General features: G+C 41.7%; 1 long non-coding RNA gene across 2 annotated transcripts in view; it reads right to left on the bottom strand.

The window, feature by feature from the left end:
* LOC136991546 (uncharacterized) overlaps positions 1 to 26,251 on the bottom strand; it is a 427,115-nt gene that overhangs the window by 363,021 nt on the left and 37,843 nt on the right. For both annotated transcript variants that reach the window (XR_010883648.1, XR_010883647.1), the window contains exon 2: positions 19,395 to 19,509. This is a non-coding gene — a long non-coding RNA (uncharacterized lncRNA). The remainder of the gene's footprint in view (positions 1 to 19,394; positions 19,510 to 26,251) is intronic.

Genomic DNA, 26,251 nt, shown 5'->3' with positions numbered 1-26,251 from the left:
ATCCCTGACAAGTACTTTTTAGGCATCCCAAGACATTAAATCTCTCTATCATCTCTTTGATTTCATCACCTGGCATTTGCAGCTGGCCACAGGAAAAGCTAAAGAGCAAACAAAAAGGTAGCAATAGCTCAAGTGCGTATAAGAGGTTGCTCAGTCTTAAGGCTTTATTTACTCACAGGTATGGACAGGATGTTATCCCTGTAGCTTGATGGAAACATGTTTATTTATACAAACAGAAGAAGTCTCTTTATTTGTATAGCAGAACCTCAGTGTTTTCATTCAAAACTTTCATTGTAGGGCACACAAATGTAATCAGACATATGCATTAAGTAGAAAGACAGAATTTTAGTTTTTAATTAAGCTCAAAAACATGGGGCGGTAGATAAAACAGAAGAGCCTGAGCAGGAGAAAACTCTTTTACTTTTCAATTAAAAGATGGCTTGGAGGCATGGGTGCCCCTATTTATTTATGAAGCTGCTACTATTGTTTTAATGTAAACAGGACTCAAAGTCTGGTGACAGTTAGGAGAGGCCAGTCAAAATGATTTCAAAGAAAGCTCCTTAGAAAAGGGCTGTTCTATTCAGGGAAGTGGTTCCTGTATCATGACTGAAGCACTATTGAAAAAATAAACAAATATTTTTATTACAAGATGATAAAAGGGTTTGAATAGAAAAGCTGGCCAGATATGAAAACAAACTTTCACATATAAGGGCTTTTGATGCACATGATTTACTCTGATGACAACAGGCCACGCTGAGAAGTGCTGAAAGCTTATTAATATTATACAAAAGACTTTTGTTTATCATTTGCCGGACTGCATGGGAGTTGCAATAAGCAAGCAGCAACACGGCTGGTGCCCTGTCTTTAGAGCTGCATAATGTGGAGAGATTTAGAAAATACCGCTGGCGCGAGCCACTAAAATAAAACCTGCTTTCAAAGTCAAAGGATAGTGATGCTAATGTTACGAGCACAGCTCGGAGGCCTGGAGCTTTGAAGCTTCAGCTCGGTACCCAAAAGACTGGATCTTTATTTCCCCCCCAGATGAAGTGCAGCATTTCCCAGTTAGAAACTGTGCTGATCTGGTGACGTATACACCTTTTGTTTCCCTCCCCCTCATGAGGCAGAATTCAGTGCAGAGTGATTTCTGTTTGAGGTCCCGAAGAGTTGAGTTTTAACCGTACACACGTCTCTGGAGCAAGGGATGAAGCATGGCTGAGCTGAGCAAGGAGTGAATTCCCAGGCCTGAGCGAGCAGGGTGTCACCAGGGCTTCTTAAATATAGGGAACAGAGTCCCCAGCACCTCTGACCTTGCATACACATCATCACGTGGATCTGCGAGCCCTGGCGGAGCCACTGCAGGCAGTCGTAACACGACCCTCTCACGCAGAAAGTGAAAAGGAGTCCCCAGGATTTCCACGCCTGCCCCACATGCATCCCACTGTGGGGGTCTCCTGGGCTGAAATCCCAAATGGGCACAGAAAAGGCTGGTGCCTTGATGCACTTTACCCTAGCTCTGGCCTGAAGCTTGTTTTCATCAGTCTCCAGTTGCAGGAAGGGATAACAGTAAGTGCCTATTAGGGGGAAAAAAAAATTCAATTTCTAGGATCAAGGGCCACTGTTTGCATTTAGATTACTGTAAAATGTTAACAACAAAGCTCTACAAACTCCTTGGTTCCCATGGGAGAATGACAGCAACCTAGAGCACTGCAGTATTCACAGCAAACCTCAAAGCCACTTGAAATTAATCTATTTTCAAATTTGGTAAAGAGCTTAATATTAATTGGCGGCTTTTTGTGTTGAGATTTAAGACTCAATCAAGTAAATATAAGCCCTATTTTGAATGAGCAAAAGGCAACCTCTAACTTTATGACAAAAATCATGCTAAAATGATCCATCTTGTATTTCTTCACAAAAACAGATAAAACTCTACTTGAGAGGCTGAGCTTCAGACTCAGATTTTGCATTTTCTTATATCCACCTCTTTGACCAAAACACAGGTACAAAATCAAAAAAAATCCTTGCATAAGCTTTTCAAAGCATACACGCACATTCAGAGCCTCTGAATCAACACCACACATAATCTTCAGGAAAGAAATACTTTTTAAAAGGAGCTACTTCCAGGAGCAACAACCCACTGTACATCAATTAATAATGTCAGCATTGGTGATGCGGTACAGAATTAATTCCCCCCGTGTTACCCAGATTGACACCATTCATTCAACCGCCAATATTAGGCATTGGAAATCCTCACACCAGTACCAGCCTTGCTCATGATCAGACAAGTAGGAAGGATCTTGATTGCCTCTTTTTTTTTCTACTAAAGGGGATCCCTGGTTCAGGGCTTTTAGAGCACTTTGCCTGAGCTGAAGGACTCGCAACGTTTAGTCACAGAATATTAGTCACAGCAACAATGTAGTGACAGATTATTTCTTTTCTTGACAGATAAAGTCATGTGCAGAGCTTTAAAGGGAAAAAATATTCAAGCAAGTAAAAACGGTGATCTTCAAAAAGTCACCGATTTCATTTAAGGCTTTAGATTCCATTTTCCAGCAAATCTTCAAAAAGGCTGCCTAATGCAAAACACTGGTTCTCCTACGCAGGCCCTTGTTAGGTTTGCCACCTAATTCTGCCCCAGGCACTATAGCGAGGCCACCAGCTGAAGCAAGCCTTTGTGAAACATCTTCCAGCTAAAGCACTGGACTCCGGGTAGACATTTGCCTGAGGCCGTCCAGCTGGCCAGCACCATCCAGATCACCATTCAAAGGTTTGGAGCCATCTCAGAAGAGGCCAAGATGCCTACAGTGGGAAAACTGAGCAGTCCTCCCTCAAATAGGAGCTGGGACATGGAGAAGCACTAGTAGGCTTTCGCAAGGCTTTTCTGTTCACAGCCTGTATGATGCTGTTCTGTGAATAATGGGAGACTTCTTCTCTAATGTAATAAATACGTCAACTTTTAAGAACATTATAACCATTTCAAAGAGAGGGGAAGAAAACAAGCAATTGCCCAAACCAGAAAATTACCATATTCTGTGTAAAATGAGAAATAACACTGTGCCTATGGCCACTGCTACATCTTGTCATGCAAGAAGCCCCAACCAAGTTTCCTAGGGGGGTCTACTTCCCAAAATTCTGCCCTGCAAGGGAAAGCAATGCCTCTGCATGATCCTTCAGCTGGCACAGAAGTAGAAATGATGCACTCAGAAGAGAAATCACACCTCACAGTGAAGGAGGTGGGCCAAATAAACTGAAGATGCAGAGCTATAAACGATACATGAATGATTATTAAGAAATGTCATGCCAGTAATATTGGGTGGACTGCATGGAAGAGCTGGGATACTTCTGGTAAGAGCTGGACTCAAAACTTACTGCCATTTAATAGAAATATCTCTGTTAGTTTCAGTGGATTTCAGATGAGCTGAGGGGAAGTATTCATTAAGAAATAAAATGCAGCCACTTTAATTACAGGATTCCCCCACCGACTTAAGAAATATATATTTGCACAAGTATTCAAGACACCTTACTGATTCATCCCACCACAGAATCCCCTAAGAATATAGTAGCAGTTTTCTAAAGCTATTAAAAATTTTTTGAAAACACAAATACTTTCAATTTGATATACTCCATGTATTAAGAAATGTAGGTCCTTTTGAGAAATCCCACTCTGAAGAGGCCAGATTCAGTCTGGACAGCATATGTAACGGTGATACATTTGCAGGCATATCCGTGTACTGCCAAACTGAAAAGCCCCATGCTCTTTCTCCTTACACAGGAAATCATTAAAATGTGGAACAAATTCTTTGTATGTAAATTATGTAAAACCTTAACTTAAAGACCAATTTAGAAAGCAGAAAGGGGAGTGGGGGGAAGAAGAAGAGAGAATGCTCATTCACACATGCTTCAGTCCCAGGGCTGCTGGAGGAGTGCACTGTTTGAGCCACAGGTAGACGATAAAAAGCAGAAAGTGGCTCCAAATAATAGCTCAAATGCCGGAGATGGCAGCCCCAGACTTGTGTTGGGGCCTCAGCTGCTTCCCATTGCAGCCTGGCCCACGAGCTCAAACTGCTGAGGCCGTCAGGTCAGTGCCACCGCACAAGGCTGCAAGTCAGGGCTCTCAAAACTTCCTTAAACACTCTGGTTTGTCTCCCCAAAATTGATGGGAAGTGTGGGGAATATCTTTGGTAGAAACTTTTTAAAGCACTTTGGCTAAATTCAACAAGACCCCGCTCTGAGACCTGAGAGTCGCTATTTGTCCTTACGTAGAATTCCACCCGTAATTAACCATTTTGCTCAATGAATTATGCAATTTGCTCTTTTTTACTTGCCCACAGATGGATTACACATACATCACTCAACATTACTATTATTTATATTCTGGTAATTCAAACCATTTCTGCAGAGATCCCTGACTGCAGCTCGTTAGTAGTACATCTCTGCAAATGTTTGACGTTGGAAGTCTGCATCATTTTGGCTAGACACAGACACTCAGATTAAGGACTTGAAATTTCCTCCTTTTGGATATGCTGTGATATTCATTTAGATTTGCTGTTTCTGGGAATATTTAGCCAAATTAATCTCCTATTAGGAATATTCTTCTGAAGTGGATATAAAAGGGACATAAATAACTAATTTCATTTTAAAATTCAAATAAGTATTTGTAGATTATTTATCTCAGTTTTTGCTGCTCCTAAGAATAATGTTATTTGTCTTAGTTTGATCATAAAGAAGTTCTGTGACCTCAGAGCAAAAGGAAATAGGGAATAAAAAATTTGCATCAACTATTATCTTTTGGTAAACTAGTGGTCATACTCAACTGGTATTTCATCAAATTGTTTTGGGTTGGGGTTTTTTGGGCGGGGAGGCAGGGTTACATTGTCAACTGAAAATAAACTGCATCTGTGTGAGGAAGAAATTTAAGTACAATCAACTCTTGGTTATCCATGGGTGAATTATCCAGACAGGGAATTAACTGGGCCATGGGAGTAGAGATGCCATAGCTGGTTACTCATGAGCCAAAATCAGTCTGGAAGCAATGTGTTCACTCAGAGCTGGGCTGTGAAGTCTTACCAGTGCTGGACCTCTACGGTTTGTCTCAATGATACTTCTTTTCTCAGTTATATTACTGCTGTAAGTATATTTTGTTAGCTTAACTTTTGTTGGACTGCATCCAGTTTTGCTTTATCCTGGTTATTCCAGCTCTCTCATGCCTACTGCCCCTGCTAACCCTGCACTGAGTGCACGCTGCTAGCGTGCTTTTGGCTCTCAAGAATTTGACTGAATTTCATACACTTGCATTTTCATACAAAGAGACTATTTTACCATCAGGAGTCAAGCCATGCTACCAAGAGCATCCTAAACCAGAGCACTGAGGGAAGGCCCAAAACCAAGACTGTGACACTGCTCTTGTTAGTCATGGCTGGAAAATCCTGCCTGGCCTTTGGCTGCACAAGCAGCCCAATCTCTTTACACGTGACCTGAGCCCGATGCAAGACCCAGGAGATAAACTGGCACCAGCAGGAAAAGAGCTGAGGTCTGCTGAGTCCTGTCTGTCCTACAAGCCATAAATCTGACTTAAACATGTTCTGGGCTGAAAGCATGAAGTTGGAAGCCCACCCTTTTATGGCTTTCTACTTCTTTCCAAAGAACTGCTTGAATACTTGTTATGCTTCCTTTGTATTTGCCTGGGAAGTTGACCAAATTCTCATCCATTTCCTAAGTAAGAGCATCCATTTCCCAGTTAAGGGAAATACAGTTTCCTATTCTCAACAAAACATAATAGCCGCTCCTCTTCGAGACAATACGCACTGTTTTCTTTCTTTAAGCGGCTAGCCTGTAGGTTGGATCCTGACCTCCCTGACAGATATAGACCTGAAACAGCTCTGCTCTTCCAAGTGGCACTGCTCTAGGCTCATACCTGAGCTTGCCCTTTGCTGCAAGAAGTCCGAGTCCAGGTATTCACTTGGTTTAAACATGTACAATTACACTGATTCTGCAGGAACACTGCCAATTTACAGCAACTAAGGATATGCCCCAAGATTTTCCAGCGACTTACTGAGAGCAGAAGAGGAGCACAGCCCCTTACAGCTAAAGCTTGGCATGATTCTTGACCCTTTCAGCAGGCCGTATTTCAACAAGGCTGGTTGCCTAAAGCGATTGCTGTGCCTCCAGGCACCTCACACGCCCGCCTAGCGCGGCGCGGGAGCAAGGCTTCCCTTCAACCTCAGCCACTGCACATGGGACACAACAGAGGACCCAGTCAGGAAGGCGCTGCCACCACAAGCTTGGCCCATCTGCACTGCGACACATCTACATGATAGTGGATCGCAGCCCTAAGCATCTGCCCAAGGCCAGCCTAAAACCTGTGCCTGAGCAAGGGCTTGAGCCCAAGCCATTTTGGCAGCCCAGGCTCAAGAGAGAGTTTAGGCAAAACTAAGTTCATTAAGAATTATCAGCTCTGTTAGGGAACACATACCATGAAGAGATCTGTCTTACTATCAAATTACAACAGCAAAAGAGATAAAACAATTAAATCTTCTTTTACAGTAAATACAATTGAGTTTTCAACAAATCAAAAACAATACGCAGGCTTTCCACTAAGACCCTCTGGTACTATCAGCCCATATTTTCAGCATCAGCTAGTGACTGCAGAATGAGAATCTGTTCCAACTCAAAAAAATCAAAAAAAAAGTAGTATGCTTTTCAGAAAGTGCTGAGCATTCACTCTTTGAAAATAAACAAAACCCTTAAAGAAGGACCATTTGAAAGCTAAAGCATAGTCACTGCTGAAAATGTAGGTCCTTATATTTAACTAAATGTTAGCAGGTTTCCTGCTTCCTTGTTGAGAAGGACACAACTTTATCTACGCCACGACAGTGACAGCGGCATAACCTTCACTTGACATGTCAACCTAGCAGTAGCCAAGGGAAACACAGCAAGCTCCAAGAAACTCATATTCTTTCAGAGGTTGAACAGCAGACTGGACTTCTTGCAAGATTTCAGCAGCAAAGTGTTAACGGCATACTCAAATATGATATAACTATTAGGACTGCTGGGTACTCAATTAGCTCTTTTTTTTTCCTTTTTATTTAATGGCATTAGAGTATGATTGGTAACACAGACATCCCCACTGGCTGCGTAGGTTGCATTTATGCCGCATGAAAACCAGAAAATTTGTAACATCAAATCTGGCCCTTTGCCAGATTTCTACAGGGCATTAGTAACAAACTGGTGAAGCTCATTAAAAAAAAAGAGAGAGAAACCTATAACCATTAAAAGTCCATTAAGCAGCATGTCATTTTGTAAAGCTAAATAGCCCACAGTAATCAAAAGCATATGAACCCCAGCTGGGTTACCCGGCGAATTGTTTCGATTTAGGGGGGGAGAATTCATCAAGAAAGATTGTTCCTAGGATTGGGTTGATTTTTCTCCTTCAGCTGCTGGCTCCGTGTCCCATTATAATTACAGTGATTGATGCACCTTGCAGACAAAGGTGAAGAGTGACCAGACTAGCCAGAACATCTGCTCAAGCCAAGCCGCCACTAACGCGGAAACACTGCGGAAAGGCACGTCACTTACGGCCGTGCCGCCACCACCAACCAGCTGCGCAGGAAGCAACTCCTCTCCTCTCCCATCTTCCTCCTCACCTAAGCTACACATGGGCTATAAATTAGCTTTTCCCATCACCACTCCCTAAATAAAGTGAGAGGAGTCACTGTCATTACAGCACAAAGTTTGGCACGAAGAAATCACTCGCCGATGGATTGTCAGTCAAGAAAAAACAAACAGAGGATGAGCCTTTAGTAATGATAATTACCATGCACCTCATCTTCCAGTGAGGAAGTGAGAGAGCTACCTTTTCCTGGAATATGTGAGCAACACCTCTAATTCACTGTTTGGAGTTAGCCAGCACAGACAGCAGCACAGCACTGTGAGCTAAGCCTCCTTGTTCATCTCCCTCCATGCCTCACTTGCTTTGGTATCTCTGTATGTACCTTTAAAAAACTGGTCCTTAGGTCTCAGTTCAGCAAGGCACTGCAGCATGCACCTATATTTAAGCATGTTCCAGTGAGACTGTTTATGTACTTCAAGTCAGATATCCCACAGTAACTTGCCAAACTGGGATCTCAAGCTCTCTCCACCCCCAGCCATATAACAGAAATAATTCCTCTTTACCTCATCAGTATGTAATTTAAAGCCAGATGAGTGTCCAGACCAAAAGGGAAGAAACTAATCTATCAAATGACACAGTTCTACCACAACTTCCATTTTCAAATGGGTCTTTCAAGATTTTTATCAAGGCTTTTAACAGAGATGGGTTTTATAACCACTTCATTTTACATTCTTTGGGAGGAGGAAGAGGGGTGATTAAAAGTCTCATTGAACTGAAAACTCCAGTCAACCTGCCCGGGTGCACACAGGCAGGTTACTTCTTTATATGCAAGGTCTTTTGGAGTAGTTTGAGTCAGACCTTCGATCTATCCCCAAAACTTACACTTTGAACCCTCCTGGAAGTAGCAGCAGTTTGGAAATTGTTACTTGATGGAAAATCCACAAAAGTTAGAGCCAAAGCTCCAGCCTCTCCACTCTGGAGAGTCACAGCCTCCTTGAATGTTTTTACAACACATCTCAGGATACCCAATGGGCCTGCAAGCATCCAAAGGCTGAAATGCGTCATGTGTATCTAAAGACAAACTTGAGAATCTGGAGTATAGGTTTCAAATCTGTAGCCTCCTTGTAAAAAGCATATGCAGCCCTTTAAGCAGTGTGTTTATTTTCACAAGACATCTCAGTTAAGCTGCATAGTTTATTTACAGTGGGAGTCTGCTGCTGAAGAAGAGTTTTAGATGGCACATAGCTGAACAGACAACACTCAAAGTACGGCAGTAAATCATCCAACTGCTAAACTTCTTCCAATGCACATCCCCTTGCCAGTAACAGGATGTGAATGGAAAAATCAGACGGTCTCTTAAGATCAGGAGACTCGCATTGCATCTATTTCAACAGCTGGATATGGCCATTGTAAAGCATACGCAGATAGGTTTCTTAAGTGTTCATGTACTAACATCAGCTCATGGTTAAGAATTGACAAGAAATGAAACAACGCAAGATTGTCACTCACTCCTCTATTCTGTGTGGCCCAATAGTGTGCAGAAATACCTGACTGAAGCTGAGTTTTGACTACAAAAAAAAAAAAAATCACATATATTTAGAAGTGGTCTCCGTCACAGGGCTACCTACATGAGTGTCTATACACACTTTGTGAAGACGACACAATACCCAACTGTCTGGCCAAAACCTCACGAGGTCCTTTCAATACCTGACCAAGATCAACCCCTAGAGGTCCACAGCCACCACATACCCCCCCTTCTCCTTCCCCAGCACAGGTCTCCCATAGAGCCCTTCCAGGTGTCCTGCCTGACAGGCAGGCATGAGGCAGCGCATGTCGTGCGGCTAGTGCTGTCCCTTGGTCAGGCAGGGAACCACACTGATTCCCTTTCCTCTGTCTGCTCAGGTTTTGCCCAAACTCCCGGAAGTGTCATTCCCTTTGAGGCCTCCACCCCTATGTCAAATTAACGGGGTAATAGGTTCAAAAGTTATCAGGGAGGGACTCGCACACAGATGAACAGATGGCTCAATCAGAAAAGCATCATTTTCATAATGAAACAAAACAACAGAAGTAGCCTCTATTTTAGCCTACAGAATGTAGAGAAAGTTTTACAGTCTATTTTATCAGCTAATGAGGGAGGCAGTAACTAAGCTGTAAAAACTGCAATGAATGACACTAAACTGCTTAAGACTGTTTGTTATAGGAAGTACACACATTTATGCATGTGTATCTGAACAGCTCAGATTTTTTGCATCTGCAAAGCTGCAATGGGAATTTCAGGATTATAGGTCCCCCTATATCTGCCTGACGTCATGGGGAAAAAAAAAAACATGAAATTCAACAGGAAAAGTACAAGATAGGCAGGAATAATTAACTGCAAAAATAAAGGATGGTGATCAACTGTTGGGTAGCAGATCTTCAAAGAAGCATCAGAGGGCTAAAGCTGATCCCAAACAGGACGTGCTATGCCCTGGAAAAAGGAAAACTTTGTACTGGGATGAATAAACAGAAACATAACTTCTATGATACCTGCAACAATCTTTCTGTTCCATCTCTGGTTAGATCTTAGTTGGATACTGAGACCTGTATCTCAAAAAAGATGTAGACCAACTGGAGAGGGCCTAAAGGCATAACAAAGATTTGGGATTATTTAGCCTAAAGAGCAGGAAACTCAGGAGAGACAGGATGACATTGTCAAGTCCATAACATGTTACGGCAAAGGAGGAATCATTTGTTGCTGTATCTTTGGAACAGGATAACAACCAGTGGGCTTATATTGCAGCAAGAAAAATTTGGATTGGCATTTACAGTAATAAGAATAGCAAAGCACAAGAACAGAAGGCCCAGGAAAGCTACAGGGCAGCTGCTCCTGGAGATCTTTCAAGAAGAGGCTAGACAGACATGCCAGGGGGAACATGGGTTTAGTTGATCCTGCTCTGGAGGTAAGGAGACATACTAGAAGACTTCCTGAGGTCCCACCTACCCCTACTTTTCAATTTTAGTATGGCTGGAATTACCAAGAGAAAGGAAACACAGAAAACGCTTTTTAAATACTGACTCTTTTTTTTTTTTTTCTCCCCTCACCTGACCACCTCAAGAGTGGCTGATTTGACGTTTAGTTTGAACGCTGGCCAAAGTTTACGGTTCTATTTGAATTGAACTGACTCTCTCTTTCCTTCTACAGCATTAAGCCAGAAGAGCTTATTGTATAAAATAAATGCTACAGCCAAATTAGGCCTACAATATACAGAATCCAGATTCTGCAAATGTGATCTAAGTTTATACATAAATCATCCTGTTGGAGCTGCAGAAAGGTATTTGTATCTTTGTAAGACTGGGGACATGATTTCTGCTTCCTCTAACAGCACACAAATGGGTTCCCCAAGCTCATTTGAATTCTGTAATAGTCAGGATGTAGCCCATAGCTTCAGTGATTTGTGAGTTTTATGTTCCATAGTTGAATTTACCTCTGGGGATTTGTCACCTAGTTCATTGAACAAGCAGAGATTTTAAAATAAGTTTGGAAAAAAATACAGGAAAAAATAAAACTCTGCCATCCTAACACACAGGCACAAAAACACCAGTAAGGGAAAATGGAACAATTAGAGAATAAAGGACCAAACTGGATAATAAGAATCTCAACTGAAAATTGAAAAAGGGGAAATGCTCTACATGAGCACCCTAATATAAACAGGGCTGATGTTAAGGGATTATTTAAACAAGAAAGCAGAAGTTAGCACCAGTTAATGACGAGTTTGTTAGCTAACAGGCTGTTAACACTCAAACAAACTGGTCATTAAATGTGGTTACTACTTATTTTCATGGAAATTTATTAGAACCTTTATTTAAAGATTTAATGGGAGTGAGAGCCCCAGCATGCACACCTGGAGTCCCACAAATCTAAACAACACAGACTTCAAGCTGCTTTGCCTGGATTTGAAACAAAAATTAGAAGCAAAGCTTTCCCAGCATCAATTACCGACTTTCCTCTAGCAATAGTGTATTAGCGAGTTCCGATTCTCTGATAGCTTCATATCTAATAAGAACCACTTGAATCTTCATTACTTTGTAGTGCCATTATGGTAAGTGGTTCTGATCTGTGTCCTTTAGAAGCTCATTGCAGATTTCATTATTATTAGACAGAACTTTGATAAAGCTCATAACGTTTCTTCTCATATGTCTTCATCCCCTTGGAGTTTAACAGATGAAAAAAGGGGGAAAAATAAAAAAAGAAATAATAACATATTAAAAGAGAAATAGAAGCAATAAAAACTTCAGACCTTTTTGGCACATTTCATGATAAGTGAAAAACCAGCCTGCTCAGGGAAAAATAGAAATGGATCCCTAATGTAAGGCTGGCTACTGGTACACACTGCCAATAAGGCATGTATTTATAGGGAGAGAGAGCACAATCTACCGGAAAAAAAGCACTGTACTAGGCCTAGGGAGACAATTACACGCCTAACTCTGCAACGGACTGACCATAAGTTACTTCAGCCTCTCCCCCATCCCCTGACCCACTACACCCAGCTGTCCAACCCTTATTTTGTCTATTCAGATTAGACTGTCTTTCACTATATGGAGGGCATTACTGTAGTGCCTGTATTAGCGTTCCCACCTTCCTCTAGGCTCACAGTTACAGGTAATGCAGGTCAGAGAGGAAGAAATGTGGTGCTGCAAACTAGAGACAGATGAGGAAAGGATATGAAAGAGGGTTTGGAAAATGCAAAAATAATCAGAAAAAAAACGATTCTGATTAAGACCCTGACTTGTCACCAGATCACCCCCAGAAGAGCATCCCTCCCCACTGGCCACAGAGAGACCCAGAGGAGATTTGCCTTAAATGAGAAGCCTGAGATCAAATGGTGTGTGAATATCCACTGTACGCTTTTGCAGTGAGTCAAAACAAAGGGCCTTCAGGCTCAGGTAAGGCCTCTAAGCAGCATTAAAAGCTGTATTTCCATCTCCTTAATACAGGTTTTTCACCTATATAACTCAGCTTCTGCAGTATCTCTCCTGGTTAACAAGAATGAAAAATGAAGGGGAAGATTTTTTTTAAAAAGCCCCAAAAGGCAAATACCTCCAAGTGTGGCCACACAGATTTTGAGCAAGTAACCTGAAACACTTTGGATCTGTTTTTCCGCAGAGCTGAGCATCCACAGCTCTAATTAAAGTCACTGGCAGCTCTGCACACTCACAACTTTGAATAAAACTGAAGATGTCGGAGAGGACAGGATCCAATTACTTGACCTGCTCAAAACCTGTGAGCCTCTTCAGAAATCTCTGGCCGGAGCCAAGAAGCAAGCCTGTGTTGGAGCTGAGAACTGGCCCTGGGAGCCTGAACAGCTCGGCCTGCAAAACTCCTTTCTCTCAACTTGCCATTTCTATGATTTGCTCTTTGTCTTTCAAATATTTCTCACTTTCAACCTCACGGGATCTGACAGTCTCCTGTCTGAACACTCATATGTGCCAGTCCCACTGTTAATACTATTTCATGAGATATTAGGATTTCAGATGCATCTCCCTTGCCTTGTTTGCAAGAGCTTTTCAACAAAAGACTATGGACATGTCTAAACTCCTAATATTTGCTGTGATAATACCATTTAAAGGCAAGTGGACTGGGAATGGGAGAGAATAACTGATATTTTCATTTAGCTGCTGATGTGACTGGGATTTAGAGAACAGTCTGATTGATGTCTCGGCTTCATTTAAAATAAAATAATTAGGCTACTAAAATCTGAAAAGTATATTTTCATTTTAACTGGTCTGTGTGCTCAGCCCAGACTCCAAGAAAGAACATGGAACGTTACAGGAATGAAAATGAGGGGTCGGAGTAGGAGAAATGATATACTGTAAATTAGAGGCAGATGAGGAAAGGATATGAAAAAGTGTCTGGGAGAATTAAAATAATCGGAAACTAAGAGGAAAAACCAAGAGATCAAAAACAGTGTAGAGCATTCCATTAATCATCATTTTGGAAGGTAACAGAGGGTGGACATATGAGACAATATGAGAAGGACACTGAAGAAGCACAACTAAGAGACAGAAAGCAGTAGATATGAATAAAACAGGTGTAATATTCATATTTTTTGTTCCTGTTTCTAATACCACCTTAATAGGAGTAGTGAAAGATTAGCTGGCAGAAAAGAAGGTTCCCATCTGCATGAAAGAAAGTTTTGGTATCAGACCTGCAAAAACATGCACAACTCAAATTCCTTAAACCCTCAAATAGCTGCACTTTTAAGATATTTTGACCCTTTGCATCACCCTATCACTGTATACCCTGAGCCAAAGCACTGGACATGAAAACCAAAGTCCAAGGAATTTTGGATTTGGGTTTGATCTCTTAATTCTGTGAAATTTCAGACCTAGATCTCAGCTGCGTAAGAGCAGGGGAACACAATCACATGCACCAGCTGGACAGTCCTAATTATACAAATAAGCAGACTTTGACAGCAAGAAATGCAACACAACACACTTTGTTTAGGCAAAAAAGCCTTTTGTTTATGCGTAGCCAAGATACAGTACTTTACATCTGTATACACATGGACCACAATACCACAGTTAACAAGTTAACCATGTACCTTGAGCCGGATGCAGAGGAAGAACGTTATAATACCCACTCCCATGGCCAAAAGCATCCTCAGGATTGCTAGGAAACATAACATAAAGTTTCCAGAAGCCAGGAATCTCAGCCAATGAACTGAAAACAACTTGAAACAAATCAAGTAATATCTCCTTTGGATCTTTACAATCACTGCCACAGTGTGAAAGTCTCTTCTGACTGTGACAGGAAAGGGACTGAACGCTCCTTGTCCCCTGCAGCGAGTACTCCATATAATTCAGTTTCATGGTTGCCTGATCTTTCACACCTACCTTCCTCTGGAAGCTGGTCACCCATAAAACATAGTATATGAACTGCACTATATTAGTTGGAGAAAAATGAGGCACTGGAAATCTGAGAGAAAGCTGAAAGAAATTTACACTGTGTGAATATAGCATACCCAAGGGACAGGGGTGCTTGAAAGAAAATTCCTTTACAAACAGATTCCCCCCCACACCCCCACCCCTGCAAGAGCTTAAGGGGTTTTTTCATCCGCCTCTACCTCAGCAGAGAGGGAATATTCTTTGCCACATACTGTCTTGCATAGCAGGACACAATGAAGTGATTTAGAATAATCTTTCTATTCTACTCACCATCAGTAAAAGAAGCTGGGGTACTGCATCAGGTTTGGGGTACTACTCTACAAGAAGGGTAAGGATGAACTGGAGAAAATCATAAGAAATTCATAAGAAGGATCCTAGAAATAAGCCCAGGAAACATGCCTTAAAAAGAAAGACCATATTTCTTGCCCTTCTAGTCTTGCTCTCCGTTGTTTATACCTTTTCCAGATACTCACAAAAACAGCATTTTCACAGTGTCCTTGGATAGAAATAGGAAATCTGTGCACCTTGCAGTCTGCTTTAATTTGCCGCATACGCATCTACTCCGCCCAGCCTTCCAAGTGCAGAATAAGTCAGTAAGAGGTTTGTTCACAGAGGTTTGCAAATCCCTCTGCAGAATAACACTTCTGTGGTTTACACCATTAATAAAACAAGATTCAACAGCCGAAAGGAATCATAAGTAAAACAAGGATTAGAAGGTTTATTACAAGGCTTCACTCTTTACCTTTTGCTCCTTCCTGATGCACAAATTTGAATCAATTATTGGTGTTTATGGATATATCTCATGCAAGCAGAACAAAAATCCCTTTGCTGTCTGGCCTAACACAATCTGACTTTTCACACTATTCAGTCAAAATCAACTCATGATACTTAAGGAACCTGTAAGGGAGGTACATCAGAGAAATTCAAAATAAAAGAAAGTATTGCCCTAACCTGTCTTCACATTAAAAAGACAGACTTTTGTTTCCTATTCACTAATCATTAATGGTGCATAAAAATTATGTGATTAGGACCCTGAGAGTTGGTATGGTTCAAATACTGTATATTGATGAACCACATTGGAATGGAAATCAGATCAAAAGTATTCCTGTAGTGGCACTTTAACCTAACTGTTGACAGATGGAGAATGGAAGCAACATAAATGCTCTCTTTTTGTGTCAGCACTATAAAAATGTCTGACTAGCCCATGAAAGATAGAGATGAAAGCTTAGGCAGCCATTAGAAACTGTGCCTTACCTCAAGCAATAACTCATTCCCATGGTATTATGAAAATGGTTTTATTGCAGAGGATTACTTCTTCCCCTTCTGCAAAAATTACTGCTTATCAGCAGTGTAGAAATAAAGCCAGAAACTCCCTATCTTTTAAATTCTCCCATGCAATCTCCTTCCCAATGGTCAGGAATTTAATAAAATGTAACATTTGATTAAACCAGTTTGCATGCCTTTCTGGAACTGACACCATTATCTGAAATACAGCACTTTCAAGTGTCCTGCCACTAGCTCACAGCAGCTTGATTGCCTGTTGCATTTACTTATCTGAGTATTAATGCTGTGCGAACTCCCTCGATTGGAATCCAAGCCTTTTGGCAGACCTGAATTGGAAATCAAAAGGAGGTTGTAAGGGCAGGAAGTAATTCAAAAGCAATGTCGAATAAGGGTTTTCTGTTTGTTTTGGGGGGTCTTTTTATGCACAATACACTTCGGTTATTGCTTATTCCTGAGCAGCCAAGCTTCAGTTAGGGAGGCAAAACAGAACCAGGTGTCTTTTAAATTCAAACACTCGCAAAATCCTGAGGATACAGGATCTTCATGGTGCTCTCATCAGCTCAAATGGAAGTTACATCAGTACAGCCTTAAGGGAGCAGAAGCTCCCTGAAGTACAGGGCTTTAGCCTCGTGAGCGAATATTTGGAGTCGGTGTGAGGCAGCAGCAAGGTGTGGGTATCAGGCCCTACGATTCCCTCATGATATCAGTGCCCATCAGACTGTGCAGCTGACAGAGCGAGGCGGCTTTATCCAGATCTTGCTTGACACTCCAAAGCTGTTCTTTTGGCAGCAGCTTTCAGGAAACCCTCTCATAAACCTATGCTGATGAACTGGCCAAACCTCATGGGATGGCTGCAATGAAAGAATGCATCCTCCCTTGGTCAAAATACATTCTTAGCTTTCTTCTATATTGCAGGAGTCTTTATAGCCAAAAAAAAATCTAAGCGAGTTTGGCTTCGGATGGTGCTGACAGCATGTTGGCTGGGCCAGTAAGGCTATTCCCAACACTTTTTCAGACAGTCGTGTGTGCATGTGCACAAATATGTGCGCTCATAAAAGAGAGAGAAGCAGTGGCAGGAAGAGGGAGAGTCAGCTCTCATGCACGTGCCGTGTCTCTGCTGAGCAACCCCAAAAGACAAAATGAACAGAAAATGTGTCCTACAAACTTTGAACAACCATGGCAGAGAGAGAGAATATTTCTCAGAGAACTTAATCCAGGACTCAGAGAAAACCCTACATAACAATTTTATGACTGTCATCATTTTTCAATTAACATACTAGAGGAAGGTCTTGTGGGCTCCTGTGAAGCCTTTGGTAAACCTTCTACATAGCGAAATAAGGAAGGAGGCTCCTCAGCCTCTGGTGGGACTCAGTCCTACACTCCTCAGACCCTGACATTAACATATGCAAGAAAAATTTTACTCTGAAACTTAGAAGGAGACTTCTGAAAAGCAGCTCCACTTTTCCTTCAAAATGCCTCCAACATCACAAAGAGATTTTTCAGGGAGAAGGCCTCTAGTTCTTCAAACTGTGCACACTGGATGTGCCATGCTTTTCAAGGAGAGAATACAAACCTTTGCACAGCAATTTGGCTTCCTCTGTGTTTCTTGATCATTGCTGTTCTTACCCAGAAGAGCAGCTGTGCTGCACTCTGTGTTTGGGAGGCCTCATTCTCATCAAACCCTCAGGCGTAGTACCGATCTATCCTTTTAACTTTGATTATATGGCTCTGAACTAGATTTTCCTGGAGCTGTATTCCTGCCAGCCAGGTGGCTTTGAGAGTTTTGCACAGTAAAAGTGGGTTAAAAATCCTGTATTATCTGAACCCAGGTCTTTCTTGTGTTTACACAAGACCTAACACAATGCCACCCTGATGCTCAGCATCTTCCTGAGGAAGCTAAGCACCAGCCTTGAAGCACAGTCATTTTCTCCAAAACCATACTGCCAGCTGAACTAATCACCTGGCAGTACGGGTATTTACTGATGTAGAAGTACATACTCAGAGACCACTTACAGAAAAATGCCATTTGCCACAATTACCTACACACTTAAAGCTTGCCAGCATTTCCTTGTCAAGCCCCTGCTCCCCACCCTCCATTTTCATCCAAGTTTTATCAGTCCCATCATACATAGTCGGTCTTGGTGACAAAGTTTTTCAGGGAAGGAGAAAATGTATTTTCATCCTACAAAGGTATTTGAGAGTTTTAGTCTTAGTTCAGCAAAGCAACATAAGCAGAAGTCCTGTGTGCTGTAGGATTTGGTTAAATCAGGAGGGACTTAAACACACATTCAGCATTCGCTGAGCCTGGCCCTTATTAGAGCACTTTGCAGAGACGTTAGCCACATACACAGACGGTGGATTTTAAATTTAAAATGACAGAGTCGCTGATGTTGAAAACTTGGCTACCCTGCTTGTACAGTAATGTTCTTACAAAAGTTTTTGAGATGTGCTTAATTTGCATAACACCATTATGAGTTACCATGTCGGAGACCCATTTAATAACAATGCCATGCTATGGATTGACATGATAGCTTATTATGGCTTCAAATAATATGTAAATAATATTTAAATGGATTCTCTCAGAGCCATTACTGTCAATCAAATAAATACCTATATTTCGGCTTCTCATTTTTATGTCCTTAACTAACATTAAAAAACAGAAAAGCAACTTATAAACAAAACCTGTAACAAACAGTCATTTTGTTAACAATCTGATTTAAACTGCCACAAAAACAACACAACAGAGTTGCAACACCAAAGCTCTGATTTGGGTTGCCCAGTTGCATCTCAATATTGCAAAGATTAATTCTAAATTTGTGGGTCAGGACAATCACTATTTATGGGCATCAGCCCAAAAAGAGCTGATAGGTATAACAACACCCTCAAGAGAGGGTTTTCACAGTGTTCTCAATAATCCTTATCACATGCATTTTAGGTGCTGTATTCCAAGCCCCAGATCTCAAGGTGCTTTCTAAATCTGGATGATGGACCGCTACCAGGACGAGCTATGCCTCAGGACAGACAGACTCCAAGGGGGATGAGCTACTGCATTAGCATCGCGCGATGCAGCAAGTGCTCTGTATCGCATTATGGCAGAAGGAAATGCTCCCCCTGTATACACCATCCCCACCCTCCATTCCCCCTTTCCCTCCCTCACCAAAACTTTGCTTCCACACTGATCATCCCCATGTTGCAGACAGGATGAGTCATCTACAGAAAGCAAAAGGACATGCCAGAGGGGCGACGCAGGGCAGCACCAAAGCTAGGAAGAGAAGCCAGGTCTCCTATGTGTAAAGTCAGTGCTGTGCCCCCTGAAGGATGAAGCCACTGTGTGCACGCAACTTGCACCTACATAAAGCACAGAAACCAGGGTCTTGGTGGCATATCTCAGCCCTGATCCTGCTTCACGTAAAGTCGTCTTGCAGCTGTGCCCTTTCCCCCCACCCCATGCCCACGCACACAGGTGCAGGATGAGTCCCAAAGGCGTGTAGTTCCACACAGAGCACCACGCTCCTCTTCTTTTGCCAGAGAGCTATCCTCTGCAGTGCAATTACAACGGCGCAAAGATTCGGTTTCTTACCAGTGCCACATACCAGGGTCTGGGCTTCATCCAGTTTGCATGAAAACAGCTCAGTATAGGCGAACGTGTCCAATCATGGTGAGGTTATTTTTGATAACTGGATTCAAAATTAACACTGTAAGAAAAACAGTCTTGTGTTAACCATGTTTACTCTGTCAGAGGTGCATACATTCACTAGTAACATTCAACCACATACGTAACACTCTACAAAAATACGATTTCATCACTTACTGAAAGTGAAAAAAATGCACAAAAAGTACAAAACCTACATTTTAGCCAGATTTCTGTAGTAGAGACTCGCTGTCTTTCGGTCTCTCTATTTTGGGGAAAGAAGCTACTTTTCTGTACTGTGAAGTTTAATCACAGCTTCAGTTTCTCAGGGAGAAACCGTCTTCTACCCTCAGAAACGATGGTTTTGCTGACAAGCCTGATGTCTAGCACATTCCCACCCAGGAGCAGAAGGCCCCAGTGATGGTGTCTTGACTGGCACCAGGTAGATGTGCAATCCCTTCTCTGTCATGGATATTTGGAGTAACCTTGGGCGACTCACTTTGACACTTTGTACTTCAATTCTCTGCCCATACACTGGGCTCCTCTATGCAACAAATAGGTTATGAGGATAAATTAATGACCCTGAGGTGCTCAATTGCCATTCCATGATGGCCATATCAGAGCCTTAGCTGGATAGTAACAAATAAAAGCTAAAGCTGTAATTTTTCCTTTGCTATCTGTCCCGGTAAAGTTTCCTGTAGCAATGCCAACTATGCTGACCTTTCTTCACAGGAAGAATAAAATCTACAAATACCGTACACGGACCAGCAAGACTAGGATGGAACGATTAAGAAAAGCAGCACACCTCACATATGTCCTTATGTAGCAAAGCCAGAATTATTAGCACAATCGCAGTGGGCTCCGTTAGCATTAGAATTAAAATCGGAGAAGGGAGGCAGAGGGAGTGCATTAACACACACAATTCAGCCAGACAACAGTTGGCCTTAGCAATTAGCAGAACAGTGCCGCTTTAAGACCTCCCTCTTGGTACTCCCTGGGGAATTTCAGACATCGAGGCAGCTAATATGTTTTCCAAAAAAGCTGGAAGTGCTAAAACGCACACAGCCAAACACCTCTGTGCAAGGAGCCACTATCTTGAGGAAGTTCCATGCCGAGAAAAGCTTGGAATCACTCATTCATAAAAAAAAAAAAGTTGCCAACTGGGAGGTTTTACTCTAAGTCTCCTAATGCTTGTGTTTTGTTTTGTTCTTCATTTTCATTCCAAGCTCTTGGAAGCAGGTGATTATCAGAAATGACCATCTCACTCCTCTTTTTTCTTTTTTTTCCTTTCTTTTTTTTTTTTGTGTATGTCTTTCACCCTTTTAAGGAAGAAAACTCAAAAGTGTGAACTTTACAAGTCCAAGCACTGTAACAGAACCAAAATAAACCTGCTTTATTTGTCCTAAGGATTTTGAGCCACTCAAAGAATTTTGGAGAGGAAAAGAAGGAGATTTTTGGAAAGCCTGGAACCGGACCTCAAAATATATTTGCTGGATATCAACTACGGCATCATTCAAGCGGATCTAACTCCTCGCTTCCCTCCATATTTCAAGGGTGGCTCTCTCTGCCTCCCAGTTCTCACGCCTGGTGGGCTGAACACAGCCCCCATCCTGCCAGGGTACAGCTGCCGCACGCGGCTCATTACAAGTTAACATGCAAGCCAGGCCTACAGCAGGTCCCCGGTCTCTACTTACAAACTTAAAGGAGATGAAAGAAACAATTCTTCTGGGAAAAGCAGTGTACTTCATACTGCATTACACTTACTTTGGCCCATGTTGGTGTATTTAAAGCACTGTTAGTTACTTAGCATAATGATTCAGCTGAGGCCATTCTTTATAAGTCTGTCTTGGAAGACAGAAAGATCTGTTCTTCTATGCAGGATATTTCAGCTCCACAAAGTACATGGTGGCTGCAGAGACAGATATGCCTAAAGTATAGCATACAAGAATAATAACCTTAAATGTTAAAAGCATATTAATATTTCATCAGGGGAACCAGAGAAGCTGGCAAGCGCTAGGAGCCCTATCACATGATAATCATTTGATAGGACGCTACGTCCAGCCACAGGGATCATTCAGAGGCATTATAACAGCTCTATTTTCATTGGCAGGCCTGAAAGGCAGCGCAGGACCCACTGACAGCAGGAATTTGGTTGTGTGAACAACTCCTGAGTAATTAATCAGGGTCAGGGCAGGATCTGGTTTCAGAAAAGCCAGGCTTGTTACTGGCACTGCGCTCCAAACTTCAAGCCGGCCCAGTTGTCCCATTTCTTCCGTTCATGTAAGTCAAAGGATTACTGCCTGCTACAGAATTCAGTGCGACGAGTCACCTATTCTGCACACAGGCTGCTGTACTTGCTTTTCATTTTTGTCTAGCCAACCTGTAGATGAGTTGTCAAATGCTACAAAATCTCCTGGGATGTAGGATCACTGTTTAAACCCAACCAGGCAAAGAGGCCAGCCTGACTGCCGCACAGTCTCTCACAAGACTGAATCCAAGGTTTGTGTGTGAGGCTTAAGCAGCAGTATGGGAAAAAACAGGCTAAGATCTGCAGTTTCTCTCCCAGAAAAGAGCTCCTCAACAGAGGCTGGACTATGATTCATGTCGAGATCCACATACTTCCAGGTAACAATGCCAAAGGCCACCCAAAAACCTCAGGAGATTATGTCAGAAGAGATACAATTTCAAGGAAGAGATAACAAAAGCCTAATAGAAAACTGCATAGTGAAAGAAAGTCCAAAGTTGCTGTCCTCTTTCCGCCTTCTGACACACAAAAGCAAGGAGGCAGGGGAATTAAAAAATTAAAGGTGAGCAAATTCGAAACAGAAAAGGAGCAGTAATTTTTTCTACGCAACTTGTAATTGTACTGTAAAACCTTATTGTGATAGGATGTCAAAAAGGCCAAGAACTTAGGAAGATTCAAAATGGGGTTAGACAGTCATATCGTTAACCAAGAATATCAAGCGATATAGTAGCGAAGGCAAAGTGTTAACATACATTTTGGAAGGGAGACACAAAACCTCATGCTTTAGGACTTAAGCCAATCTCTAAGTATTAAACACCATATCTTCATCTGCATTCTAGGTTCCTTCACTGTGCATGCTGCATGACATTTAAGTCCTTCAACAAAAATATTTTCCTGAACTCCTGAAGGTCCATAGTCCAGGTTTGGCTTGATCCAAAACTGGAGCGAAAGACAGGGTGATCTTATTTTACTCCAAGCCTTTCGCTATTTTGAGTGTGGCGTTAAACCAGTCATTTACATTTCTATGCAGAGCAGCAAATGCAGGCTTTGAAATTATTTTACCCCTCTCTGTTTTCTTCCTTCCTGAAGTAGAGGATGATCACTCATCACATAATGTTTCTGCCTTTAACATGTCCATACATATTCAACTTAAAAATAAAACAAAATAAATTACCGAACAAGCAGTCTTGAGGCTTTTGTTTCTTTCTTTGTCCTTATTGCAGAGGTTGGAACACACCAAAAGCCAGGTGAACATGCACACTGTCTTGTGTTACCACCATAATTTTTCCTTTACTTCAAGTCAAGACCTGTGAGCAGTCCTTTTTTAAACAATGTAACAGGCGTTGGGCATCAAAAGGCCTGTGGTCAAGTGTCATAAATCTTGCATCACCAAAGAACAGCTTCTCCTCCCTCTTCTCTTCCCCATGCCACCACAATACGTTAATTAAAAACGTGTTTGTTCCCTCCTCACCCCAGTGCAAGCTCATCTCCCTGTGACATGTTCTGACCTTCAGAAAAACAGGCTGCTTCTCTGCCCCACCAGCTTGTAATGTAAAGCACAGATCTCCACAAAACTGTTTCCTAATTGCTCGGCGATGATCATATTCATCTCCCAGGCAAGCCAGATTGCAGTGGCTAATGGTATAAATGGCATCTAGAACGACAGAGACAGTGATTCTGTTTACTTCATAGTTATCTAAATGGAAGCCCACATTAGAATCAGTAATCTGAAGATATTATTCACACAAGTGTTTAAGTCCGTTAACGCAATTTATTAGAACTTTTGGGCTCTGGAGTAACAACCTATTAAAACGAAGCTATAAAGAGGATAGCCATCTCAGCCAGTGAACTTTATATACAGTAAAGCAACCGACATGACCAAGTGGGAGAAGGATAGCATAAGGCAAGAGCTGAAAAATAATTAAGGCTTTAACTTAATTCAATTACAGCAAAATGTATTCTTAAAAAAAAAAAAAAAAAAAAATCACATTTTCCAGTAATTCTGATTCAGTTAAATTTTTACAGTATATAAATAATTCTAATTATGCTCATATAAGGTTAGCTTTCCTGCATGCAGGCATTTAGAAAAATGTTAAATTAAATTATCTACATGCACTGGAAACTTAATACAAAGGATTATCTGAAAAGCCAGGAGCAGCAGGCCAACATGAACAAATCTCTTATGTAATGTCTGACAAAGTCTAATACGGGTGCAGAAATAGAGCTCACATTTTCCTGGGAACCATTCTTTTCGCAGATGAAACATTTAATTACGGATCTGTGTCCATAAATAGGCTCTTAATGTTGGAAGAGGTAAACGAGAACTAGATGCAGATGTGCCACTGAATTAAGAGAAGATCCTAAAAGAAATTCATCAATGTCACAGGTAATTAATTATAACTCCCCATCTACAGATTGGGATGGCCATGTTTATCAGCCAGCATTCCCAGAACAGCAGGTGGGCAGCACAGCGCCCAGTGGAGTTCTCTGCCTGCTCATCCACCTAGTTCTGACGTATATACACTACACACATGTGGCTTTAAGTTATTGACATTGGGTCAAAGAAATTCACTGGTGCCAATTCTCACATTTATTACCACAAGGCTTGTGGTATCTGCTGCTCTTCTGTAAACATTCACTTTCGGAGGTCATGTGATCGCGCTACCTTCATTTAAGGAAGACTGATTAACTTCTAATCCTCACTGTTTGACAGAAAAGTATGAAAAAGATTAACACAAATGGTTCAAATACGAGAAGGCAAGCGTGAAGAGTACAAAATGTAGTATTTTTAAAATTTCGTGTTTGTTAATCTTCTATGATATTTTAGGGATCTAAATAACTGTGCGTAAAATTTTTATATTGATCCTACCAAGTACACAACACTACCTGCAGACCAGCTGCAGCTTTAAATGCATATACAAATTTTAGAAAAAATACTAAGCATGCATGTCCAAACACTGAATACTGAAATATGTGGATAGATCTGCTTCCTAAAAACCTTAGTAAAGAAAAACTCCATGTTTTTAAGGTGTACAACTTCAAATTTCAAGAGAGAAAGGACAGGACTACATATTTCTTGATGTGAAAAGACTTTGGTTCTCTTAGTTTATAGACCATTGGTGTCTGCTCCAGGAAACAGTGATTCTGTGGTTCTTTAGTGGTCTTTTCTGAAACAAAACACAAATCTCTTTCAGTTCCTTATGGATTACTCTCAAAATCAAAATAGTGTGATAGTTTGAAATGGAAGAATAACAACCAGTACCTACAGGTGTCTTTCCCAAATCACATTTTCAAACAACACACAGTTTCTTAGTACCGGTGCTCTTAGCTATAAACACAGGCCCAAATCCTTGGGTGCAACTCGGATCCACAACTTTCTGGCCAAATGTGAATGTCAGTCACTGAGGCATTGCAACACACAAAGCACATTTTAAAGTGGCTTCAATGACCTCTTCTGCTCCATGTCAAAAAGACTTTCCCAAACAACAGTGCACAGGAGACCTGAAACTGCTGCAGAGTCTGCAGTCACCATGACTGGAAGGGTAGCACCTGGTATTTTCCGATATGTGATGTAGAATTGCTCCCCGAGAACCCATTCCTGCAAGCGCTCGGCTGTGTGAATAAACCTATGCAAGGAAGAGGCGCACTGAACTCACTGCGGGTACCTCCATACGTTAAGGCAGAGCGCACGCATTAGCAAGATCAAGGTCCCAGTAACCTGATTGCCATTACAGAAGTCTCAAACGTAACTTGAAATACGTTTCATCAAGTGGAAGTACAATGACAACTGGAGTGCTTACCTGGTCATTCAAGGTTCAATTTAATTAGAGGATATGATCATGCACTTACGGTACTTTATGTATGAAGCTGATTAAAAAAAGAAAAGAATAGAGAAAACACTGCTGAAGAGCTTCATGTCAGCAAAGTCCTCTCTTGCTAAGAGAGGAGATAACAATACACTTTAATTTCAGGTGTCTATAACCTCCAAAACTGTTTAGGTCCTTTAACTAATATAATAAAAGTATAATCAACACTGTCGTGTAATTAATATATATCTAAGAAAAAAAGAAGCAAAACCAAGTCTAGTGTATCACAATGAAAAGCATTCAAACGAAAAGAATTAGGAACCAGATTTTCCAGCTTTTACTCATGATGAATAGCATCTTCATGCTCAAATACTCATAATTATTATATCTTTGGTGTACCTGAGCTGCTCAGTCCTGGGAGTGACCTGACGTCCAAACAGCTCCTGAGATCTGGTGCCTAATGTCCATCACGTCTTTGTAAGCAGTTTGCAATTCCTCCCCAACTTCTAGCTCACCTCTAGCTGAAGATGAAACGGAGTCCCCCTGCTGACTAAAGGGAGGGGGAAGCGGGCACTCGCAGGGCTCTGGGGCAGATCGGAGTTTGCAGACCCAAGCCCAGGACAGCAGGGCTGCTCTGTACTGCGGGTAGGATGCGCCCCAAGCTCTCCAACTATCGAGCTTACCTGCTGAATAGCCCCAAACCAGCCCTACTTCAGGGAACGAGGAGTGTGGCTGGGCAGGTATGAGCCTGACTC

This window comes from Apteryx mantelli, chromosome 3, assembly GCF_036417845.1.
Source record: "Apteryx mantelli isolate bAptMan1 chromosome 3, bAptMan1.hap1, whole genome shotgun sequence".
Lineage (NCBI taxonomy): Eukaryota > Metazoa > Chordata > Aves > Apterygiformes > Apterygidae > Apteryx > Apteryx mantelli.
The sequence above is the reverse complement of the archived record's forward strand: the minus strand, read 5'-3'. Positions and strand labels throughout refer to the sequence as shown.